At 45.0% G+C, this 25,134-nt stretch overlaps 1 non-coding gene and 1 pseudogene across 1 annotated transcript; both read right to left on the bottom strand.

Moving 5' to 3' along the window:
• Positions 1–683: 683 nt before the first annotated feature.
• The window catches only part of LOC102903085 (large ribosomal subunit protein uL10 pseudogene), a 37,598-nt pseudogene continuing 13,147 nt past the window's right edge, over positions 684–25,134 (bottom strand).
• LOC121829888 (U6 spliceosomal RNA) lies at positions 3,597–3,701 on the bottom strand. The gene has a single exon (XR_006072944.1). It is a non-coding gene; the product is annotated as a U6 spliceosomal RNA (small nuclear RNA).

The following is a 25,134-nucleotide window of genomic DNA, read 5'->3' as shown; positions in this document are numbered from 1 at the left end:
TCTCTTTTCTGGCTTTCCTGGTCCTCAAACACCTCTCAGGGGTGCAAGAGAACATGTGAAAATTAGTGGTCGAAGGTCTTGCATTTTTATACAAGTTTCATGTGTGAAAATTGGTCTATATCTAGGAATGTGCACACTGTACATGGCACAGATAGGCAGTTTGGTGAACAGTGTTCCATGGAGCATCCTGGGTACCAAGTCCCAGACCAGCAAATCAAACAGAGGCCAGTGGTTCAGAAGGCTTTCTGCTGTTCTCGATAGTGTATCTCTCTGTATGCTGCTAAGAGAGGGAAGATCCTGATGTTTGTGTTCATGTTTTTATTGTGATACTCCAGAGCAATGCAGCCTAGCTTGCACAGCTTGGGGGTTTCTGTAGATGAACTCAATGGTCTGTGTCTTCTTGTCTTTGACTCCTTTAGCTCTAAAATATGTGCTTCATATTCATCCATTGTCCTGTAACATTTTCAATATATGTTATTATACTATTTTTAAAAGTGAAGCTTTATTAGAACACAGCCATGGCTCCTCCCTTCCTCTTCTCCTGAGAAGTAAGCTATTATTCCCATGTCTCTCCAGTTGAACTGGCTGAGTTGTTTGCTTTGAGGGGATTACTCAGAGACCAAATTGCACGTCCTCATCTGACCCCTCTCCATTGCCTTCAATCTTGACTGGGGCTTCAGGAGCTATGGGAACAGCAGTGGTGGTGCAAATGCATCAGCCATGAAGGCCTTGACCTTTTCAGCAAGTGAGGAGGTGTCCTCAGTCTCCACAGACAAAGCCAGGACCTGCTTGTACCCACTGATGATAGGGTGTGTCATGATAGTCAGGTAACCAACATGCAGACAAACATTGGCAGCATTTCAGACACCCTCCAGGAATCCAGAGTGCAGAGTCTGCTCTGTGATGTCACGCACTTCCAGGCTGTAGATGCTGTCACTGTTTAACACCTGCTGGATGATCAGCCCAAAGAAGGGGAGATGCTCAGTATGTGCCTCAGTGTGGCTTTGCTGGCTCTCACTTTGTCTTTCTTTACCAGCTCACAGCACCCAGAAGTTCAGCGGTGGCCCTGGAGATTTTAGAGGAGATGTCTAAAGGCTTGGAAGAAAGTCTTCTTCTTCCACCCAGACCAGTCAGTGTTCTGGGCTGGCACAGTGACCTCACACGGGGTGATGGCACCAGCATGGGCAGCAGCCTGCACTTTACTGTTCAGCAGCATATCCCTGAGGTCAGTGAGGTCCTCATTGGTGAACACAAAGCTCACATTTCCCCAGCTAGGAGGCAGCAGTTTCTCCAGAGCTGGGAAGTTTACAGATGCCCCTGGATAGCAATGCACATCCTCGGCTTCTTTCTCATCAGTACCATTGTCTTCCCTCTCAGGGACATGCCAATCTGCTAATCTGCTTGGAGCCCACATTGTCTGCTCCCACAGTGAAGCATTTTTGATAGCTGTAACATGAATCTTAAAAAGTCTTATTAATAAAAACAAACCCGGAGCCAGGTATTGGGGTGAACGCTGAAAGATCAGAGAAACAGAACCAGCTACAGCTAACCTCACTTCACCAGTTCCTCAGCTGATCTTATTTACTCAAACTGAAAGCCTCTATGTCCTCATCTGAATGGATCTCAGCTGAACTGCTGTTAAAAGCTTAACCAGGCCCTAGTTCCTGGTCCTCACGCCTTATTACCTTTCTGCTTTCTGCCATCACTTCCTGGGATTAAAGGCGTGTGTCACCATGCCTGGTTGTTTCCAGTGTGTCTTTGAACTCACAGAGATCCAGATGGATCTCTGCCTTTGGAATGCTAGGATTAAAGGCATGTGTGCCACCATTTTCTGGCCTCTATATCTAGTAGCTGTTCTGTTCTCTGACCCCAAATAAGTTTATTAGGGTGCACAGTATTTTGAGGAACACAATATCACCACAGATAGCCATCTAAAAGATCTTAAGGAAGTAGGTGGACTTTCAGGTTGCCCTGTTTTCCCCGGGCATCATAGCAGTGTGTTAGGGATTGCCACCTAGGGTTTAAAGATGATGTCACTCTAATGAAGATGCCTGACAAGAGATCTTTTTTGTTTTCTCTATGGCAATTTTCTCTGCCTAATGGTGGACATGAGTAATTGCAGTGGTGCTCATAGGACCCTCAATACTTGAGCACACTTGTTCCCCTGTGCCTGTGAGTTCCACATTTGAGGACTTAATCAAGACTAAGAAATTCTGGGAGGAAAGCCATCTGTGATGATCACAGAATTTCTTTCCTTGCCATTATCTCCTGGAAAATGTAGTATGAGGTACTCTCACAGCATTTGCAATGCATTAGATATCGTAAATAATCCAGAGATGACTCAGTCTATAGGTAGAAATACACAACTACATGCAAACAGTATAGCACTGGATGTAAGGACCTGCATCCTCCAATCTGGGCATCTGCTGGGGATCCTGGAGTGACAGATGTCCAGGCTCATGGCCTTTGTGTCAGAGTTTGCTGACCAACGCATTGGCCACTTCAGCTGCTTTCCAGTTTGAAGGTGCCCCAACAATTCCTCTAGTACCTGTCAATACCTTTCTCTGATACAGTTGCTCAAGATTTTCCTGTGGCGTACTCAAGACAGAGAGATTCACAAGTCCAAAGCAATCGAGCCTGTTTATATTCTCCACGTCTATGGGTTCTTGATGCTCCACATCGTCCTAGCACCCACATGTGGCCAGACATTAATAGTTTTGTGAAGTGCTAACTGAGAAATAGAATCTTGCTTTCATTGACTCTCTACTAAGTAATGATGGTGAACATTGAACATTTTGTGCATTTGTGAGTTGATTTGGGGGGGAGGGGCAGAGGACTCTTGCTGTTTCTTCTCCTGTGAGTTTCTTGTTGTTTTCAGAGTCTTCATTTAGTTATTTATCCTGTGAACATTTACCAGAATTCAAGTGGAGTCATATATGTAAAACTTTAATAAGAAAATACCCAAAGAAACAAACTCAGGAAGCTGTGATCTTGCCTAGATACACCTGGCGGTAAGAACAGTGACTGGGAACAAGGCCAGAGGCCTGCAGAGACCACTACAGCCTGGCAGAGAAAATGCTTCCGTAAGGCCAGAAAGGTCAGATGTCCAGCAGCTGCCTGTCTGGGGGGACTGGCATCACCTGTAAGTGACCCATGCAACTGAGGGTGACTGCTTTATATGACCCTTTACAAGTCCCCTTGCACACCATTGTCTTCCATTGCTCTGTGGATACGTCCTCCTAAATTTCCCCTGTGTGTGCCTTCTGGGTCAGTTCAGTCCTCAGAGACCATCCATTTGTTATTTAGGTTGGCAGCCTTGCCGTGCCTGAGTTACAGGACTCCTTTACAGTGTCCTGTTCAGCAACGTCCCATGGGACCTTCCCCGACCTGGGACTACTCACAACGCTTTGTCATTGATCATTTTCACCTAACAGCTTTCGATTTTAATCAAATCAACTCCTTCCACTATAGTTTGTGTCTTTAAAATTTTTTTAATTAAAAATAGATTTTTTTCATACACTATGTTCTGTCTGATTACAGTTTTCCCTCCTCCAACTCCTCCCACTTCTTTCATTCTTAAAAAAACTTTTCCATTTAAGAAAATGAAGTGCTTCATGACTTTGCATGCTGTTCTGACACAGGGTCCACACTCATCTTCCCTGTATCATTCCGTTTAGTGTATGTGCTGCTGAAGCAAACACCTTTCTTCCTCTGCATCTTATTCAAAAAGGTTAAATTATCTGGACATTAAAAAGGATTTTCCTCTAACGTCTTCAAATCGTTCTCTGCCGGATTCTGGTGACAGCATATTCATTCCTTGGGCAGTTTTGTGAGGCAAAGCTTTATGCTCTCTGCTGAGGTCAGGAACTGAGTCAGTGAGTTCCTCAAGGTTCATAGCTGAGAATGACATGGAGAGAAATCCACGTCCACAGCAGAGAGAGATCCACGTCCATAGCAGAGAGATCCACGTCCACAGCAGAGAGAGATCCATGTCCACAGTAGAGAGAGATCCATGTCCACAGTAGAGAGAGACTCATGTCCACAGTAGAGAGAGATCCATGTCCACAGCAGAGAGAGACTCATGTCCACAGTAGAGAGAGATCCACGTCCACAGTAGAGAGAGATCCATGTCCACAGTAGAGAGAGACTCATGTCCACAGTAGAGAAAGACTCATGTCCACAGTAGAGAGAGACTCATGTCCACAGTAGAGAGAGACTCATGTCCACAGTAGAGATCCATGTCCACAGTAGAGAGAGATCTATGTCCATAGTAGAGAGAGATCCACGTCCTCAGCAGGGAGAGACTCATGTCCACAGCAGAGAGAGATCCATGTTCATGGTAGAGAAAGATCTATGTCCACAGTAGAGAGAGATCCATGTCCATAGTAGAGAGAGATCCATGTCCACAGCAGAGACTCATGTCCACAGCAGAGAGAGATCCATGTTCACGGTAGAGAAAGATCTATGTCCACAGTAAAGAGAGAGATCCATGTCCACAGCAGAAACAGATCCATGCCCACAGTAGAAATCTATGTCTACAGTAGAGATCCATGTCCACAGGAGAAGAGATCAGTGTTCACAGTAGAGATCTGCATTCACAGTAGAGAGCTATGTCCACAGTAGCCCAGAACTTGCCTGGGCGTCTCCCTGTAGCCACAGGCTTACTTCTTTCCTTCTAGACAGATTGGACAGCAACTCTCAGTTCACTCCCATTCTCCAGTAGAGGGCAGCTCATCTCAGAGAAGGAAGTGGGTTCTGGTCACTTGTTAGGGTCAGAGTATGACTTCCTACCTGTGCCTTCATGGGGCACGTGGTTAGTCTGGGTACCACCTGGGTTCTTGGCATCCCATTACAGGGTACTAACTATGCCAGCTTCCTGCTCATGTGGCTTTGGGTCCTGGCAGGTGAAGACTCCTCTAGGGCAGGCAGTGTACTCCCAGTTAGCTCATGGCAGAACTGCAAAGGCAGCCCCTCAAAATAAGGCCTTTTTTGGTTCATTTTGCTTTTCTTAGTAGTTTGAGGTCTGCCTGTTAGCCTGGTATTCCTGGAATGAAAAGCTCCTGAAAGCAATTTGCAGAGAAGATCCACTTTTGAGTTACCAACAGAACTTGGGTCCCTGAGAACTGGGCTCTAGACTGGTTCTCCATAGCTCTGCCAGGATGTAGAAGTGACCATGTTGGTGTTCATCTGACTTTGACAACTTATGACTTGCAATGAACATACTCAAGTGGTCAGCCCCACTACTTGATTATTTTTGCTCACAGGACCTAAATCCAACATTTCCTCTGGTAGGCTCATATCCAAGCCTTTCCCTCAAACTTTAATGTGCCCACTTGGATACTTCATGTCATAAAGAAAGCCACCCATTTGGCCTTCTAGGTCTCAGCTCACCAAATTCCCTCAAATTGTACTTGAACTATCAGGTAAAGATATTCTTAGGAGACATTTGTGTGTCACACACCTCCCCAGAGCTACCAGACTACTAGAACTGAAGGAACTGGAATTTCATAGGCATCTCATGACGGGGAAGGAAAAAGCTGGGCCATGAGGTTTGGCAAATAGGACCCCAGAAAGAGTCCATGCAGATCTCATACCTCATCAGAGCAGCTTGCAGGAGAGGCAGGGGCTGATATGAAGATGAGTCAGTCATCAGTGGGACTATGCCTTGACTAGGACTGCTCAGCTATGCATACCCTTGAGCTATGCTTAGACCTAAACCTCATGCCAGGACATGGAAGACAAGTTGGGGCTCAGCAAACCTCTCTGTGATCACTTGCATAAATTTCCTTTCTCTGCTTTTGACTATTTGATCTTTTTAACTGGTCTATTGTGGGAAGGCAGCTAAGTCTAACCTATTAGGGATGCCATGGCCTGGGCTTTCACTCCAACAACCCCAGCAACAGTCATCCTAGGGAAAATGACATTTGGGGTATCATCCACTCACAACAAGCTGATTCCAGGTAGGGAGACAAGGTCGAATGGTTGGAACAGCAGCTGAAGGCATTTTATTGCAAAGACTACTCACCCCCAGTCACTATTAACTGCCTTTTGTCTTTATTTAGATACAGAAATGAATGTTTGGACTCCCCAAAATACTGAACCTTGTTAAGTCTCTCTCTACTTGTGCATCTTGGAGTTCTGAGCCATCCGGGTTCTGTTGGACAGTTTGGGCTATTGCATCATATATGACATGTCTTGTCAACTTGCAGGAAAATTTAGAATTTAGATTTCTGCTAACTATCAGGGCATCTGCGTATGACAAGGAAGGCTGAAGTGCTGAAGTGTGTTTGTCTTTGAGGCTTTTCTGAGCAGCTGGGTTCTGTTGAGCCATTTGGGACACAGAGAAACAAGGGTGTTCAGGAGACTGCAACTATGATTTATGTAGCCATGGAGAACAGGAAGTGTGCATTTTCTTGGCATCTCCTAGGGAGACTTCTAAGTGATCAGTCTTTTATAAACTCATGGTGATTTATCCAAAAGTGCACTTTGCATTAATATAATTACTTTTTGTGTCATTTTGTGTCTAAAGCAGCATGGGGACAAAGTTAATCTGTCCTTGCAGGGGAAAATTCTCCTCATAAGATCTGCAAGATGAGATAGCTCTTGAAAATCCTGTAATGAGTTTTTTTTTTTTTAGAGGAATATTATCAATATGCAGGTGACAAATGCGGGATTAGTGTTAAGGCTGTGACACACGTGGAACCGTGGCTGTGTGTGCAGTCCAAGGTCTTCATGTCATATTTCCTTTTCTTGATGGGAATTCAAAAGATGCAATCCCCATAAACCTCCAGGACCAGGGCGCATTGACTCTGTGTACAGTAGTAAAAAGGCAATGTTGTTATATCTTACCCAGAAGAGAGACAGCTAATGTCTTTCACTTAAAGAATGATTAAATTGTTAAAATGCTCAGAGAACATCTAAACTGATTTTTGCTAGGTGCATTTAAAACATATCTCTCTTTTTTTAAAATTTATTTATTTTTATTTCATGTACATTGGTGTTTTGCCATGGGTGTTGGGTCTCAGGAACTGGAGTTACAGACAGTTGTGAGCTGCCATGTGGTTGCTGGGAATTGAACCACGGTCCTCTGGAAGAGCAGTCAGTGCTCTTAACCACTAAGCCATCTCTCCAACCCCAAAACATCTCTTTTTATATAGGTATTTTTGTATGGTTTCTGGGCTCTGCTCCATAAAAATACATATAATTTGTTGATGTTAGGAAGGGCTAATTTTATTATTGGATAGTAAGGTTGTGCTAAGATTAATTCTAATGATAAGATAGTGTATCACTAAGAGACAATACATTTTGTTATAAATAATGCTACAAGATCGGATAATTTAATATCTGAGTTGCTGTATGTGTACCTTGTACAGTTATCCAGATTATATGTTTTATTAAGCTGTTTGTTTTTGACTGATTTTTGCTACCCAGAAAACTGTGTCCTAGCAAAGTTAGGGTTCACTTCCATACCTGCTTATGTTAAAGTCTTTCAAATGGCCACTTTATAATCAACTGTTTTAAGATGATTTTTCTGTAGGTATGTATGTATGACTGTACATATATGGCCAGAAATTATGTCTGTTGTATATCTAAACTTTGTACACATGTAAAAGTTTTCAGAGTTAGGGATTGAAGAAATGGCTCAGCTATTAAGAGCACTGGCTGCTCTTCCAGAGGGCGACGGTTCAATCCCAGCACCCATATGGTGCCCCATAACCATCTGTAACTCCAGTTCCAGGGAATCAGATGCCCTCTTCAGGCCTCCTCAAGAACTGCATACATGTGATATGTATGCATACAAGTAGGCAAAACACTAATACATTTTTTAAGTTTACAGTTATATGTATATTCCTAACACATGTAAAGTGACCAATAAGTACTCCTGTTTATACAGCATACATTATATCTGGATTTTGAATGTATAAAATGGCCAGTGAAATTATTCTAGTCATTGCTATTCAGATAAAAAAATAAAATAGCCCCCACATTTAGATAGTTCTTCTAGTTAAGATCTGATAGAAGGTCTTATATATGGGGCTCAAGGGGAAACTGAGTCAAGGCAGAGTGTTGGGGGTACAAAGTCTATTAGAAGAGTTATTAATGCTGTGGACAGACAGACAGACAACAGCAGAGCAAGAACTCTGCGGAGAGCTCAGGTCTCAGAGTCAGAAACAGACAGTATGGTGGGGCCCTCATGAGAATCAGGCCCAGGGGAGGGGGGTCCCTCTTATAAATCCAGGAGGAAGAGGGGACATTTCATGGTGGGAACCTGCAGCCAGGGTCTCTGATCCCTAGGCAGAAGGCAGGATGGGGGCCATGATGGATGGCCACTAAATCCTGACACCTGAAGTGTATCAGCTGGAGATCCACAGACAGCGTCTCAGTAGGAGGCCTGTGGGTGTCTGTGAGGAGATTGGCTGCTGCGGGAGTGCTGCTGTGGCCTCATCCACAGTCTCTTCTGTTCTCCCATCACACTGGACACTGAGTGCCATGGCTGAATTAATACTTTGCTGTTGTATGTGTGGTATGCACTTGAACACCAGGAAACCGACTGTCATTGGTAATGTGTCAGTGCTGTGGTTCCGTTATCTTATCTGGCCCAAGACTCTAAATCTTGCTTCACATGTCAAACCTGCACATTACTGTGTAAAGAACTGCTGTGCGGTTTTACAGAGTGGTGGTAGCTGTGCCAGCTCTTTTGTGTGTAAATACAGTCATGCCCTTCATGAGGTACATAAGCCTTTCAAAGTTTAGGAGAGTGCTTTACCAAGCTGATTTCCTCCAAGCTAAAACTGTTAGTGTGACAAGCCCCTCTGCACCCCCACTCCAGATGTGCTTCCTAATCTCACCATGAGGATTCTCTTTAATCAGCAAGACACTTATTAACACTGCCCACACCTAGCTGTGCCGCCTAATAGTTAAAAAGTGCTAGACACTACTCACCCAAGTGTTGAGAGGCCCTGCTGGTCAGAGCTTGCAGTCTGTCACGGCCTGGCAGCTTTCTCCAAGCAATACGAAGGACTTCCTACCCAGCAATGCTTCCTGCCCTCTACCTGCCCTTATTTGGAGGATGTCTGTAGCACGAATCTTAAAAGTCTTATTAATAAGAACAAACCTGGAGCCAGGAATAGGGGGTGAATGCTGAAAGATCAGAGAAGCAGAACAAGCCACAGCTACCTCACCTCTACAGTTCCTCAGCTGATCCTGTTTCCTCAGACTGGATATCTCTCAGCTGAACTGTGTTGCTCAAAAGCCTAAAAGCTTAACCAGGCTGTAGTTACTCATCCTCACACCTTAAATACCTTTCTGCCTCCTACCATTACTTCCTGGGATTAAAGGTGTGAGTCACCATGCTTGGCTGTTTCCAGTGTAGCCTTGAACTCACAGAGATCCAGCTGGATCTCTGCCTCTGGAATGCTAGGATTAAAGGCGTGTGCTACCACTGCCTAACCCCTATGTTTAATATTGTGGCTGTTCTGTTCTCTGACCCCAGATAAGTTTATTAGAGTGCACAATATTTTGGGGAACACAATACCACCACAGATGTCTCTAGGCCTGGATGCCTAATTTATCTCAAGGATGACCTTGACATAGTTCCTGGCAAATACTCTTCTCCTGTGGGCCACATGGTAATTAAGTAACATGCTCTAGCTATTTTCATAGGATTATGCTGTCACTAACTCAGCTTTATGACAGGAGTCTGCCACTTAATGCAAATTAGGGTTTGTCCCCAGGCTTTCAATCCTATGTACTTCCTATACTCTGGAATAAAGTTGAGTTGTCTCACTGAAGTTATCTCCTGCAGGGCTATCTCAGTTGTATCCACAGCTGTCTGAACCCTTCCCCAACTTCTGCTCCCCACATAAGAGTTTCCATACAGCCAGGCGTTGGTGGTGCACACCTTTAATCCTAGCACTTGGGAGGCAGACACAGGGGGATCTCTGTGAGTTTGAGTTCCAAAATAATCAGGACAACACAGAGAAACCCTATCTTGAAAAACCAAAAACAACAACAAAGAGTTTCTGTGGTCATGGTGTCTCTCTTCACAGCAGTAAGACACTAAGAAAGGTATCTTTAGAGAATATTTTTCAGAGGCAGGGGTCGGGGGGTGGCAGAATTTCAACAAATCGCTTTGAGAGGGAAGACAACTTCACAACAAAGGCCGTTTATGATAGTTAGCAGGAGTGCATCTCTTCAGCTGGCATGCATTTATTGAGATCCTACTCTGTGCCAACCCCCGTACTGTGTGCCCATCCCCACGTGAGTCTCATTTTTAGGAGCTTCCTCTGAAGAAGCGGAGAGACGTAAACATGGTGGAAACACACAGGCAAGCAAGCAAGACCTTGCCAGAGCTGCAAGGAAGGTTGGCAGGGAGAAGAGATCCACATCTGAGGGCAGCCAGGGACTGACTGCAGAGAGGCCATCCATGGAACCCACAGGAACATCAAAGACCCCACGATGGGAGCCAGCTCGGGAGCTTGAACACTGAAAAGAAGCCCTGTGTGTCTGCATTAAGAGATGAGAGGAAGTGGGCTTGAGAAGGTCAAGGCAGGACTTTGTGAGTCATGGAGGACCAAATCAGGTTCCAAGTGCAGTGGGGCAGCGGCTAGAGGAGATTACTATAGAGCTGAGACACCACGCCACTTATACTCCAAAGGGAATAGCTCCGGTGACATTGAGGAGCAACAGGGCCAGTCTACTGTGCAGTGGGGTGGAGACAGTGGGTGTGTGGACAGGGCGAGCCTGGCGGCTCCCAGAGTGCTTTGTTCTGGAAACACCATTGTTTATCACTGAGCCACTGATGGACACACTCATTGTTTCGTCTTGGCTGTTATGAAGACAGCTGCTTTGAACCTTTGGGTTCAGGTTCTTGTGTGAATAGATGTTTCAGTTTTCCAGGGTGCCATTCAAAGAGGGAATCTCTGGCTAACGTGGCAACTCTATAATTAACCTTTTGAGAAAATTCCAGGCCATTTTCTAAGTCAGTTGCACTATTTCTGTTTCCACTGGCATCCCGAGAGTTCCGAATGTCCTGTCAATACCCTCTGTTACTCTGTGTCTTTGTTCTGGCCACGCTGGGGTGCGAGGTATCTCTTTGTGATTTCTGTTTTCATTTCTCTATTGACTAATAATGTTAAACACTTTTTTCCTTGTACTGATTGGCCATTTGCCCACTGTGTTTGGAGAAATGCCTGTTAAGTCCATTTTTAATTGGGTTACTTGTCTTTTGTTGTTGCTGCTGCTGTTGGATTCTGTGAGTTCTTCTATGTTCTAAATGCAAGTCCAGTATGAGATACTCGACTGCCAAACATCTTCCATTCTACAGTAGTTCTCGTTTAATTTTAGTAAGAGTGTCCTTTGAAGCAAAAAATTTTAAGTTTCTGTGTGTGCTTGTGTGCATGTATGCATATGTGTACGTGTGCGTGTGCGTGTGCGTGTGCGTGTGCGTGTGTGTGTGTGTGTGTGTGTGTGTGTGTACCATGGAGACCAGAGATATCCTCTCCTATCACTCTATACCTTATGGCCGTGAGACAGAGTTTTTCTCTGAACCTGGACCTCTCTGTTTTCTGGATAGACAGATATACCTACCAGGGCCAGGGTTACAGGTACGTGCTACCACACGTGTGTGTGTGTGTGTGTGTGTGTGTGTGTGTGTGTGTGTGTGTAGAAGGATATGAACTTAGGTAATCAAGCTTTTATAGCAAAAATTCTTACTCTAGCAGGCTAGGCCCTGGGTCTGCAGGGCAAGCATTAGAATCACCAGGTTCTTGTGCCTCTTTACAGGCACACATGGATAGTTATAGGAAATGAGGGAGCTTATTAAGCGGGGGATGCAGAAAGCCTGGTGATATACCATAGCTTACCTGTGCCCTGGCTCCAAGAAGGCAAAAAGCCTGCAGTGACCTGTTGAGAGTCATTAACACAGTACCCCGCCATCTTAGTTAGGGTTTTCCATTGCTGTGAAGAGACACCATGACCACAGCAACTATTATAATGAAAACATTTAACTGGGGTGGCTCACTTACAGATTCAGAGGTTCCGTCCATTGTCATCATGATGGGGAGCATGACCGTATTCAAGCAGACATGGTGCTGGAGCTGAGAGGATGCATCTTCCAGGCAACAGGAAGTAGACTGTCTCACTGGATGGTACCCCCAGTAAAATCAAAAGCAAAAAGCAAAGCACATACTTTCAACATATAATGGCACAGGATATACATGACCATCCCAAAATGTAAGGAAGGGAGCATGGTGAGGAAATATTGGGCCAAAGCAAGACCAAAAAACAGCCAGGCAAACTCCAGACTCTGCATCTCCATGTCTGATGTCAAAACACTCTTCAGATCTCCAATTATGTTCAGCTTTGTTGACTTCAACACACTTCTTTCTCTTAGGCTGGTTCCACTCCCTGTTAGCAGCCTTCCTCGGCAGGTCTCCTACTACCCTGGCATCTCTAACATCTTGGGTTCTCTAAGGCAATCCAGGCTTCACCTTCACAGCTTCACACAATGGCCTGTCTACTGGGCCTCCATTCAGACACATGCCAGGCTTCAGTGGCTTTATTCTATAACCCCTTTCTTCTATTCTCAAATCTAAAGCCAGAACCACGTGGCCAAAGCTGCCAAGTTCTGCTGCTTGCTGGGGCTGGAACATGGCCCCCTTGTTCAGTTACATCTTCACCAGCTTCCTGTTTTCCATGATGTCCTTCACTGCCTAAGTTTGACTATTCTGATACTTGCTCTGTAGGCCAGGTTGACCTCAAATTCAGATATCCACCAGCCTCTGCCTTCCTAGTGTTGGAACTAAAAATGTGCCTCACCATACCCAGCTCTGAGCTTTCCTTTAGTTCCTTTTCACAAGTTGGAAACTTAACTGGCTGGGATCTTGCCCTGGGGTCACCACTCCCTTTATTCCATTTCTTAATCCATTTATCTTCTTGAACACAGAATTTAACTCTATTCCCTTTCCTGGTGCTCTTTTTCTCCTCAAAATTTTCATGTTGCAATTTACCCTGCTCAGTTTGCTTCCTTTCATTAGAGTTACCACTAAAACCACATGACAGAGTACATATTAGGTTGTTTTGGGATTTCTTTCGCCAACAGAATTAGTCCAAAACTCTTCACTGTAGTCTCAGGCAAACTCTTCAGACAAAGGCAAAAGGCAGCCACATTCTTCACTAAAATATCACAAGAACGATCTCTAGGAAACATACTAAAATTCTTTTCCTCTGAGACTTCTTGAGTGAGCCCTTGACAGTTCAAATAACTCTTAGCACCTCTGTCTTCTGGGTTTCTACTAATATGGCCCCTTAAGCAGCTTTTAAAACACTCGGCTGCTTTCCTAACTCAAATTTCCAAAGTCTACATTACTACAAACAAAATCATGGTCAGGCCTATCACAACAATACTCCAGGCCCTGGTACCAACTTTTCTCTTCTTCTTCTTCTTCTTCTTCTTCTTCTTCTTCTTCTTCTTCTTCTTCTTCTTCTTCTTCTTCTTCTTCTTCTTCTTCTTCTTCTTCTTCTTCTTCTTCTCCTTCTCCTCCTTCTCCTCCTTCTCCTCCTTCTCCTCCTTCTCCTCCTTCTCCTCCTTCTCCTCCTTCTCCTCCTTCTCCTCCTTCTCCTCCTTCTCCTCCTTCTCCTCCTTCTCCTCCTCCTTCTTCTTCTTCTTCTTCTTTCTCCAAGACAGGGTTTCTCTGTGTAGCTTTGCGCCTTTCCTGGAACTCGCTTTGGAGACCAGGCTGGCCTCGAACTCACAGAGATCCACCTGCCTCTGCCTCCCGAGTGCTGGGATTAAAGGCGTGTGCTGCCACTGCCCTGCCAACTTTTCTCTTCTTTAGGGTTCTCTATTGCTGTGAAGAGAAACCATGACCATGGCAACTCTTATAAAGAAAACATTCAGTTGGGGTGGCTCACTTATAGTTTCAGAGGTTCAGTCCATTATTGTCAAGATGGGAGCATGGTGATGTGCAGGCAGATCTGGTGCTAGAGCTGAGAGTCCTACATTTGCAGGCAACAGGAAGTCAACTGACTCACTGGGAAGTATGCTGAGCATAGGAAACCTCAAAACACTTCCCTTCAATGACACATTTCTTCCAACAAGGCCACACCTTGTAATAGTGCCACTCGCAATGAGATTATGGGGGCCAATTACATTCAAACCTCCATACCCACTTTCCAAAATTCCTGTATTGGCTTTTTTGAGCTTTTCCTTAGGTTGAATGAAGCCCAGGTAAACTATAGTCGCCAGTCTTTTGTCTGCTGCTGCCTTTCATATGTTAATGTCTAGGATTTCTTCCTCCCGCACTTTCTATTCTCCTGCCTAATTACTCACTGAGCATCTCCGCAGCACAAATTTTCTTTTCTGTAAGTATTAGTGGTAGAATTCAGAGCTTGGTATATGCTTCCAGTCCTTGGGCTTTTAAGATGGAGTCTTACTATGTATCTCATGCTGGTTTTGAACTCTTGATCCTTCTGCTGGGATAACAAGCATGGAATATCAGTTCACAGTAGCTTTAAATTTCGTGAAGTCTAATTTATTTTTGTATTGGTACTGATACCTTTGGTGTCATATGTCAAAAAAACATTGTCTAATCTAAGATCACAAAGATTTACCCCCATTCTGAAAAGAATATTATAATTTTAACACTAATGACAGCTATAGAAAAGGCCCATTAAGGGAGATCAGTTCTTCTGGTTAAGAAGGTGAAATCTCTGGGCTGGGTAGAAACTTAATATTCCAAGCTACCCATAATATCACAGAATTAGTTGGGCTGGTCAATCACCCGGTCATAGGGCCACCCCTCAGGAACATGGTACCCCCACTAGGAAGACAGGATCACCTTGCTAAAGAGCTAAGTGGAGGGGCTGGAGAGATGGCTCAGTGGTTAAGAGCACTGACTACTCTTCCAGAGGTCATGAATTCAATTCCCAGCAACTACATGGTGGCTCACAACCACTTGTAATGAGATCTGATACCCTCTTCTGGCCTGCAAGGACACATGCAGACAGAATACTGTATACATAATAATAAATAAATCTTAAAAAAAGAGAGAGAGAGAAATAATTGAATAAAATACTCTACTTTGATTTCCCAGAATTTCCACCCCTCTAGTACAGTCCTTGTAGGATGCCATGAGGTTCAGCTGGGTCTGCGTGCCTTTCTGAATCCTGACTCAGAAAGGTGCTATTTTCCATTTTTTCCCATCTCTTTCTGATACAGGCCAGAACCAAAGATACTGTGGGCTTTCTTAGTTTTTCTCTAAGGCTCTCCCACCCCTACCACATAATTGAACAGCATGGTCTTTTCTTCTTCTCCTTCCTATAATCTCCTCTGGGCAGCTGCTGAGAGTGGTACCTCCCCCTGCTCTGGGGTCTCTTTGTGAAACTGATGAGAAGGTCCTCTTCAGCTACAGTTTGGCTTTCATTGACTTTCAAACTTTTCTTTCTTTCCATTCTTTAATCAGCAGAGAAAACGAATCTGTTCCTGCACATTGAGATGGCATCTCTTATATTTAGGTCTTTGATAATGTGGGGGCAAACATTTTTTATGTGATATAAAGTAGTATATTCTTTCACCTACATTCTTTTCACATTCTGTGTGAAGGTCTGTGTGAAAGAATTAAGTTCATATTCTTTTCTGTGTGGAAGAATGAAGCTGCCCTAACATAATTTGTCAAAAAAAAAAAAAAGTATCCTTTTTCTCTCTTCCAGGGCTCTTGAGACCGCGTGATAAGAAACATGATTAGAAAATGGTTCACAGATGGAGGCTTCCCCTGATGACCCGTAGCTCACGAGGCTACACACAGCCTGTGTCCTCCCTGCCTCCCCCAATTCCCGGGAAGTGCACAGCTGACCAGAGAAATGGATCAGAGTTCAGGGAGTCCTTGCTGCCTCGGAGCCTACTGAAGGACACCCCCATGGCACGGAACAGGGGGATCTGGAGAGTCCTGCAGCCTCCTGTACTGGGTGGCACTGGCATCATGGAGAAGGAATGATTCCTCTGCTCATTCAGCCGGTCAGACAGAACTGGGCCCACAGCAGCTTCAGTGTCTCTGCTGTGATCTCAAGGCAAGCACAGAAGCACCCCAGCCTCTCCTGCAAACCAGAGTCCCCAAGGGTGTCTCTTAGGACCTGGAGGAGGGGGTAATTGAGCTATAGCTTTGGCACACACTCAGCAGGAAACAGAATAATAATGAATACTGTTAAATTGAACCTAATTGCAACATGGAAAATAATACCATTTGAAAATGCAAATGTCTAACACTTCCCCCCATGCATTGTCCTCTCTCGTCTCTTTCTTTCCTTCTCTCTGGCTCAGAAGCAGCTCTTCACTCCCTGAGCTTCCTGAACTCCCCCCACTCCACCCAATTGCATGTGCTGCTTGTGCTGGACCTTCACAGTAATCTGTATGGACCGGAGCGCTCCCATGGCTAGCAGAATCAAAGGTGTCCTGGCAGTGGGGCTTGGAGTGGGCCACGGCTGTCCTGGTAAGAGGATGTGGGAGCAGAGTTGGGAAGACATGTTGGTGGAGAGAGAGAGCACACAAAGGAGAGGAATGTCTCTTCTGTTGCCTTCCCTAGCCTGAGATTTTATCTCCTGTAAAACAGGACACCTTCACCCAGATGCTTCTGACTGGAAGTAACAGAATACTCAGCAGCAGTACCCTAAACACTGGGGTTCACTACCTTCCCACCTGCAAGAAGTCTGAAGGCCAATAGTATAAACAGGAAAACAATTTCTAAAAAAAGAGATTATTAAGTATAGAATAGCTGGGCAGCCCTAGACCCACAGTAAATGCAGAAAGGGTCTGAAGTTTCCCTGTGGATGGTAACATTTATACACAGGTAAGAGAAGCGATGGGTATAAAATGGAGGTAGGTACTAACTGTCTTAATTCAGTCTGGCTCCATCTAACGACTGGCCATGTGTGACTCATGCTTGGCTACCATGATTAGCTGAGACTCTCCATAAAAGCAAACTGCCAATACTTCAGCCTGTTTTCTGAGCAAGCTAGGTTGCAGTTCACAGAAGGAGGATAGAATCCATCCTTCTAGAGGATCTCAGGCTGCAGCTTGATTTGACAGTGTTTGTAGACTTGGTTCCTTACTGTGCCGTGTTACACCTTCCTGGCCTTCCTAAGAATCTCTCCTCATTTGCAGGGTGGGGGGAGGCAGTAGTCACCACCGTTCTCCAGCCTCATGGGAGGGCAGACAGGTCACCAACAGGAATCAAGCACATTCACTCTCTCTTCGGCTGCTTTCAAACAGTACTGTAATTAAGAACAGTAGTGCAACCAGCCTCCAGTGCAATGAGAACTGTTGTTACTAATTATTACTGTATAATTTGAATAAAAGAGTCAATCCCAAATCTTGGGGTGTCTCTAGTAAAAGTTAACAGTTGAAATCATTCTAAGGAGACAGAAATCTGAGTTGATCATAGGACTTCCTAGACCTAAAATTGGTTATATCTTAACAATTTTAGTATCAATAGCAATGCAGCAATCATATTGGTCAGCCCTAGTTAACAGTCTTTCCCTTTTGAAGTAAGACATTCTATTGTTTGGGTCTCTAGAAGTCTGTGTTTAAAATACACTTACCAGCTGGTTGTGGTGGCGAAGGCTGGTAGGGTTTACTGAAAATAGTTACCACTTCTCCTCATCCCTGGTGAAGTTTCATTTAGGAGATTAAAAATGAGGGTCTGTCAGCCTGAAAACTTGATTTCCCATCCAAATTGTACTGAAGAATGAGAAAATCACTTCATGAGGGTAGTCAAAATTTGTGTCTTTTAAACACCAAGGCTTGGTTCAAGTACAAGAGATCTGGGCAGGCCAACCGCCGTGACAAAAATGTGGCTTCTGTCATGCGTGAAACTGTAGAAACGATTGAGTCAGAAAGGGGACTCAAAGCCACACAACATCTCCGGTGCCCAGAACTTGGAACAAGTTTCTGTTGTGTATAAGCACTCAGTTTAGGTGTCTTGTGACAGCGGCCTGAACTGACAGACAAGGACAAGCCCTGTCCACTGCCCCGTCAGAACTGTACGCCTGGGACGCTGCAGCCCCATACATCGCTCCAATCAGGCCAGTGTGTCTGTGGGGCTCAAGCCTTGCCTGCCACCTCAATGAGGACTGAGTGCCCAGGATGCTCTGGCTCTGTCCACTACCCAGAAGACTTCATACTCAGAAGGCTTCTGCCCTGCCTGTCACTGTGGGAAGGTCAGGGTGTCTGTCCAGCCTCTAGCCTCACATGATGCCCCATGAGGTCAGCATGCTACCCAGGTGAAATAAGGCATCATCAGCCCACTGAGAGTCTGGACGAGGTAGGTGCCTCCCACCTCTGTCTATGATAGTTCAACATGCCTCACTCTACCTCTGTTGGGCCTGCAGGGACTCTGGGCACCACAGCTATTTGGCCAGTGAATGGCCTGTCAGAGGGCCACAGAGTGAGAAAGTGGAGTTGGTGAAAATAAAACCCGGAAGGACCTGGATTAGAGTCTGGTGTCCCAACCGCCATTATCACACAGGAAACAACATCCTAATGCTACACCCTCATTCCTCTTGAATAAGACAAGCACTTGCTTTGAAAGGAAAGAGAGTAAAATAAATAAATATTGAAGAAATAAATGAATTCCACCAATAACTTCTCTGTACATGCACAAGCCCTGGTGCAAAAATACAAGTAATGTGAGAAGACAAGGCAACCATAATTTCCCAAAAGTCAATAATCTTACAGTAATGGTCTCCAATGAGTTACTCAGATTTTAAAAAAATCTAAGAAATGAAAAGAAAAGAACTAAGAAAGAATGACTGTTAATATGCTCTGTTAATCTCACCCAACAAGAGTAAAGACCACCGACCCAATGTTTGGTGCAAACTTTCCTGAGCAAGCTTTACTCGCTGTCTCCCTGTGGCAGGATTTCAGAGAACAGTGACAGGGAAGCTTCCGGCCTCTTTACAGGGAAAAAGTGCAGGTGGGAATTTCCAGAGGAACTTAGTCCTTAGCGAGAACTGCTGTACTCACCAAGGCCTGCAGGCAGGGTGGCTACCCTGAGGCTACCGAAGCCAATCTTTTCTCAATATTCTCAATATAGGGCTACTGGCCTATTTCAAAGACCCAGGGTTTGGGTCAGGACTCCCTTAGCAATGTCCTTTCTTTCAGGGACATGATGCAAGAACATGAGGTAACATGAGGGAGAGTTAAGGTGGGAGCTCTCACAAGAGCCTCCTTTACGCTTTTAAAAGCCTGTTCAGGTTCCTCAGTCCATTCCAAGGGGTCTTGCCTCCCACTGTGACTGAATACAAAGGCCCAGCAATTTCAGCAATCCAGGCATCTAGAGATGGCAATACCTGACTGTCGGCCCCCAAGAATTCTCTAACTTGCTTCTTTGTGATTAGGGTGAGGATTCTCATTATGGCTTCTTGCAGGCTTTTGACTACTGACTCAGATCATCCAAATAGGTGATCTGAGGTGTACAAAGCTGAGCTTTCTTTTCAGAGTCCCAGCAGCCTAATTGAGCCAGAATCCTTAAGAATCCGTGAGTAGCCTCTAAACTGCCCTCCTTATCCTTGGCAGCCAATAATAAGTCATCAATGTATTGGAGTAAGGTAACTGTTGGGTACTTACTGTGGAAACTAAGAGCCCCATCAAAGATGATGGGGGGAAATCTGGAATTCTCTTATCCTGAGGTAATGGGGTTCAGGTCAGTTGTCCTGATATTCCCAGTTCAGGATTGGCCCATTCAATGCAAAGATGGGATGACTTAGGTTTTACAGAGGAATGGATCTTTTAAATCCAGCACAGTATGGACCTTATGCCCAGGTAGCAGCATGCTCAGCAGAGGGTAGGGATTGGTAATAGTTGGGTGAGCAGTTTCTATCCACTTGTTCACATTCCTTGAATCCTCTACCCATCTGTAGTCTTGGGCTCCCTGGTTTTGAAATGAGAATAAAGGAGTATTCCAGGCTGACTGGCAGAGTGAGCGTGCCTACCTCGAGGAGGCATCTGATGCAGATACTGATCCATTCTCTGGCCTCTGAGCTAATATGGTAGTTTAACCCAGATGGGCATGGCTCCTGAGGTCATTTGTACTATGATTAGGGGCATATGCTTGGCCAGACCTGGGGATATCTTCAGACTAGACAGGAACATCTTATATCAATTTTTCCTTTAGTTCCCCCTCTAGGTCTTGGGTTGGGCTTTGGAAGAGGAGATATTCCCAGCTTAAGGGGCAGGTGATGGTCAGGGCTGTGACTAGATTCCCTATTTGCAGTTTGAGCATCTCTCCTAAGAATGAGATAGTTGCTTGGAGCTTGTTTATTCAGGAGGTCTCTCTCTAGCAAGGGAAATGGACATCCAGGAATAACAATGAGAGAATGAGTCAAGGTTCTTCCCCTAAGTTAACAGTCCATTTTGTAGTCCAATCATCTCTGTAGCACGAATCTTAAAAGTTCTTATTAATAAAAACAAACTTGGGGCCAGGTATTGGGGTGAATGCTGGATGATCAGAGAGACAGAATAGGTCACAGCTTCCTCACCTTGCCAATTCCTCAGCTGATCCTGTTTCCTCAGACTAGAAGCCTCTGAGTCCTCATCCAGAATGAACTTCAGCTGAACTGCTATTCAAAAGCCTAAAAGCTTAACCAACTCTAGTTCCTAGTCCTCACGCCTTATATACTTTTCTGCTTTCTGCCATTACTTCATGGGATTAAAGGCATGAGTCACCATGCCTGGCTGTTTCCAGTGTGGCTTTAAACTCACAGAGATCCAGAGGGATCTCTGCCTCCCAAGTGATAGGATTAAAGGCGTGTGTGCCACCATTTTCTGGCTTCTGTATCTAGTGGCTGTTCTGTTCTCTGACCCCAGATAAGTTTCTTAGGGTGCACATTATTTTGGGGAACACAATATCACCACACATCTCTTCTAATTTCTCCCGTTGTCCCTTACACCTTTTTTTGGTGCAAGGGGCACCAGGGGTTTCTGTAACAGTGAAAATGAAGCTCCTGTGTCATCTACCAGGTTTACAGGTTGGCCGCCAATTGAGAAGGTTACCATAGGTTCCTGGGAGCCTAATTTCAAGGAGCCATGCATCCCCTATTCTTCCAGAGTCAGAACTGGTTTGGGCTGAGGAATGCCCACCTGTGGCTGGGGAGGATCTACCCATTTCTGTTGGGAGCATTCATTTTTCAGTGACCCAGTTCCTTGTAATAAGCGTATTTCTCTTTTCGCAGGGGCTTTCTCTCTTTGTTGTACGTGGCTTGCCCAGGACTGAACGTGCCCGGTGTATGCAGCACAGCCACTGTGACCTTATTTGATTTCTTAATAAGCAGATCTTTGCTTTCTCTATTGTCAAACATTTCTAGGGGAGCTATCTCCAGTAACTCTGACCCATTCTTCCCTGCAAACCTATCCATCTTTTGGGTTTTCTTACTTATATCTGAGGCAAACTGGGCTACAAAGGCCAGGTTAATCCCTTTAAGTTTGCTGGGCCCTCCAGATAGATAGGAGTATGTAGACCCACTGAAGGTGATTCATCTGAGCTTTAATTCATATCAGCTACTTTAGACCAATCAGTAGGTTTGTGGGCTGCTTGCTTAAGACCTTCCAGTAGAGCCTGGTGGTACTCACCAAGTGACTTCCTACCCTCTGCTATCCCATAGATATCTTGGTCTCCTTTTGGGTAGAACTTGGTCAACTGCCACCATTCTCTGGTCATTATCAAGAGCTCTTAACCCAGGCAGCTCTTTGGCTGCTTCTGCTAGGATTCATCGTCTTTCTTCTGTAGTGAAGAGTGTGCAGCATCGAATCTGCCGGCAGTCAAGGAGGTGACTAAATAAGGCAGGGCAGTTAGAGAGCCAGGGTCTGTGCTGGAAGGGGGATTCCAAGTTTTCTGGTTGTAGAAAACAGAGCATATACATATTGACCTTAAGGGACCTGGTGGAGAGGAAGCCCAGGAGCTAGGGTTGCTGTAGGGATAGAAATGGAAATAGAAGCCGCAGGTTGGTCAGGGGGCGAAACTGAGTCTGTTTGCTCATAACGGCAGCCCTGACAGGTATGGAGAGGGGGAAAGATGGAAGGTGGCTCCACTGGGGGAGTACTTGAGTGGGGTGATTGTGGGAGAGGCTGAGGGGAGGGAAGGAAAGGAGGAGGAGAAGGCATGGGGTTCAGGAGAGGTAGGGGCAGGGAAGGATAATGGGGAGCGTACAGGGGAAGAAGAGGGTCCTCTGGAGATTCCTGCAAGACAGGACTTTTGGAGGGCTTCTGGTCCCCAGCCAGTAGTCCCTGGGGGTCTTTTATGCCCTGACCAGAGCATGGCCACCCTTCCCATTCCACACCATACTGTCAACTTTTCCTAATGTGTGCAGATCTTGTCTAGTGGATCTGGGATCTGAGGACCTGAAAGAATGGGGCGGACCACAATCTAATGCTGCAGACCACAGTCTAATGCTGCAGACCACAGTCTAGTGCTGCAGACCACAGTCTAGTGCTGCAGACCACAGTCTAGTGCTGCAGACCACAGTCTAATGCTGCAGACCACAGTCTAATGCTGCAGACCACAGTCTAGAGCTGCAGACCACAGTCTAGTGCTGCAGACCACAGTCTAATGCTGCAGACCACAGTCTAGAGCTGCAGACCACAGTCTAATGCTGCAGACCACAGTCTAGTGCTGCAGACCACAGTCTAGAGCTGCAGACTACAGTCTAGTGCTGCAGACCACAGTCTAGAGCTGCAGACTACAGTCTAGTGCTGCAGACCACAGTCTAGTGCTGCAGGCAGCCTTACTTCAGTTTCATTGGACTTTATATACAGATGAAACAAAGCAGCGATCCGAGGAAGGTTGTTTGAGTTCAGAAAAACATAATCATAAAAACATGTAAATAAATGTCAGTAAACACATACTAAATATTAACAGCAGTCCTTTCCCAGAGCTTTCTCAAGACAGATCAATTTAAACACAATTGCCTGGCACATACTATAGATTATATCTGGGAAAGAATAAAAGCAAAGCAGAAGACCATATCCAGATTCAAGTACACTGACCAGATTGAATTCTGTAACTATGTTCTGTCATCCACCAAGAATAAACATGTCTTATAAATTGAATGTAAATGTTTGTCACAGGAAGCATGAAATCATGTCCAAGAACAATTCAGGGAGTGAAAAGAACCTGAGGCAAAGGCCCTCTGCCTTTTCCACTGGAGCTTCTCTCACGGTTCCCCAAAGCACCGTTCCCCATGAGTCTTTTTTTTTTTTTTGACCATGCTCTGACATCATAGAAAACTTTATCCATGGGGTAGGATTAAAAGTTGCCTCTGCCCAGGGTGGAATACACCTGTCTTAGTTAGGATTTCTGTTTCTGTGAAGGGACACCATGACTACAGCAACTCTTACAAAGGAAAACATTTAATTGGGGTGGCTCATTTACAGTGTCAGAGGTTGAGTCCATGATCATCACGGTGGGACATGGCAGCAGGCAGGCAGATATGGTGCTGGAGGAGCTAAGAGTTCTATATCTGGATCTGCAGGCAGTAGAAGCAACTGTGTGTCAAGCTGGGCATAGCTTGAGCATAGGCCAATCCAAAGCCCACTCTCCACAGTGACAAACTTCATCCAACAAGGCCAAACCTACTCCAACAAAGTCATACCTCCTAATAGTGCCACTCCCTGTGATGGCCATTTTCTTTCAAACCACCACATTCCACTCCCTGGCCCTCAAAGGCTTGTAGACATATCATAATGAAAAAATGCATTCAGTTCAACTTCAAAAGTCCCTGTAGTCTGTAACAGTCTCAAACTTATCTAAAAGCCTAAAGTTCAAAGTCTCTTCTGAGATTCATGCAATCTCTTAACTGTAATCCCCTGTAAAAATCAAAATCAGAAAGCAAATCACATACTTTCAATATATAATGGCACAGGCCTGGCCTCAGCAGCTTTCCTTAGTTGCAGAAGAAGATTCCATAATCCCTTTCTTCTATCCTTGACTCTAAAGCCAGAACCATGTGACTGAAGCTGCCAAGTTCTGCTGCTTACTGGGAATAGAACATGGCCCCCTCATTCAATTACATCTTCGCCAGCTTTCTGTATTCAACGGTTTCCTTCACTGCCTAAGCTTGGCTGTCTTGGAACTCACTTGATAGACCCAGAGACCAGCCAGTCTCTGCCTCTGGAGTGCTGGGATTAGAGGTGTGCGCCACCACACCGAGCTCTTCTCTTTAATCCCTTTAAACAGTTGGAAGCTTAGCTGGGTAGGATCTTGCCCCGAGGTCTCCACTCCTTTTATCCCATTTCTTAATCTGTTTATCTCCTTGAACACAGGACTTAGCTCCTTTCCACTTCCTTGTGCTTCTTTTCTCCTCAAATTGTACATTTTGTATCTTTATTTGTTTAGCTTGTTCCTTTTCATTATAAATCTTCATCAGAGTTACCACTAAAAACCACAGGACAGAGTCTATACTAGGCTGTTTTGATATTTCCTCTGCCAACAGAATTAATCCAAATCTCTTCACTTTAGTGTCAGGCAGACTCTTAGGACATGGGCAAAAAGCAGCCATATTCTTCACCAAAGTATCACAAGAATGATCTCTAGGCCACACACTAGCATTCTTCTCCTCTGAAGCCTCTTGAACCAGGTTTTCACAGTTCAGATCATCCTCAGCAACACTGTCTTCCATGTTCCTACTAGGATGGCCCATTAAACCCCCACTTAAAGTGTTCAACTGCTTTTCTAATCCACAGTCCCAAGGTTTATATTCCTCTAAACAAAAACATGGTCAGGCCTATGATGGAAATATCCCAGTCATTGGTACCAATTTTTGTCTTAGTTAGGGTTTCTATTGCTGTGAAAAGATACCATGACCACAGCAACTCTTACAAAGGAAAACATTTAATTGGGGCTGGCTTACAGGTTCAGAGGTTTAGTTCATCTTCATGGTGGGACATAGTGGCATGTAGGCAGATATGTTGCTGGAAAAAAAAAAAGAACTAAGAGTTCTACATCTTGATCTGCAGGCAGCAAAAGCAACTGTGTCACTAGGCATAGCTTGAGCATAGGAGACCTCAAAGCCACCATCCACAGTGACACACGTCCACCAACAAGACCACACCTACTCCATCAAAGCCATACTTCCTAATAGTGCCAC

This window comes from Peromyscus maniculatus, chromosome 5, assembly GCF_049852395.1.
Source record: "Peromyscus maniculatus bairdii isolate BWxNUB_F1_BW_parent chromosome 5, HU_Pman_BW_mat_3.1, whole genome shotgun sequence".
Lineage (NCBI taxonomy): Eukaryota > Metazoa > Chordata > Mammalia > Rodentia > Cricetidae > Peromyscus > Peromyscus maniculatus.
The sequence above is the reverse complement of the archived record's forward strand: the minus strand, read 5'-3'. Positions and strand labels throughout refer to the sequence as shown.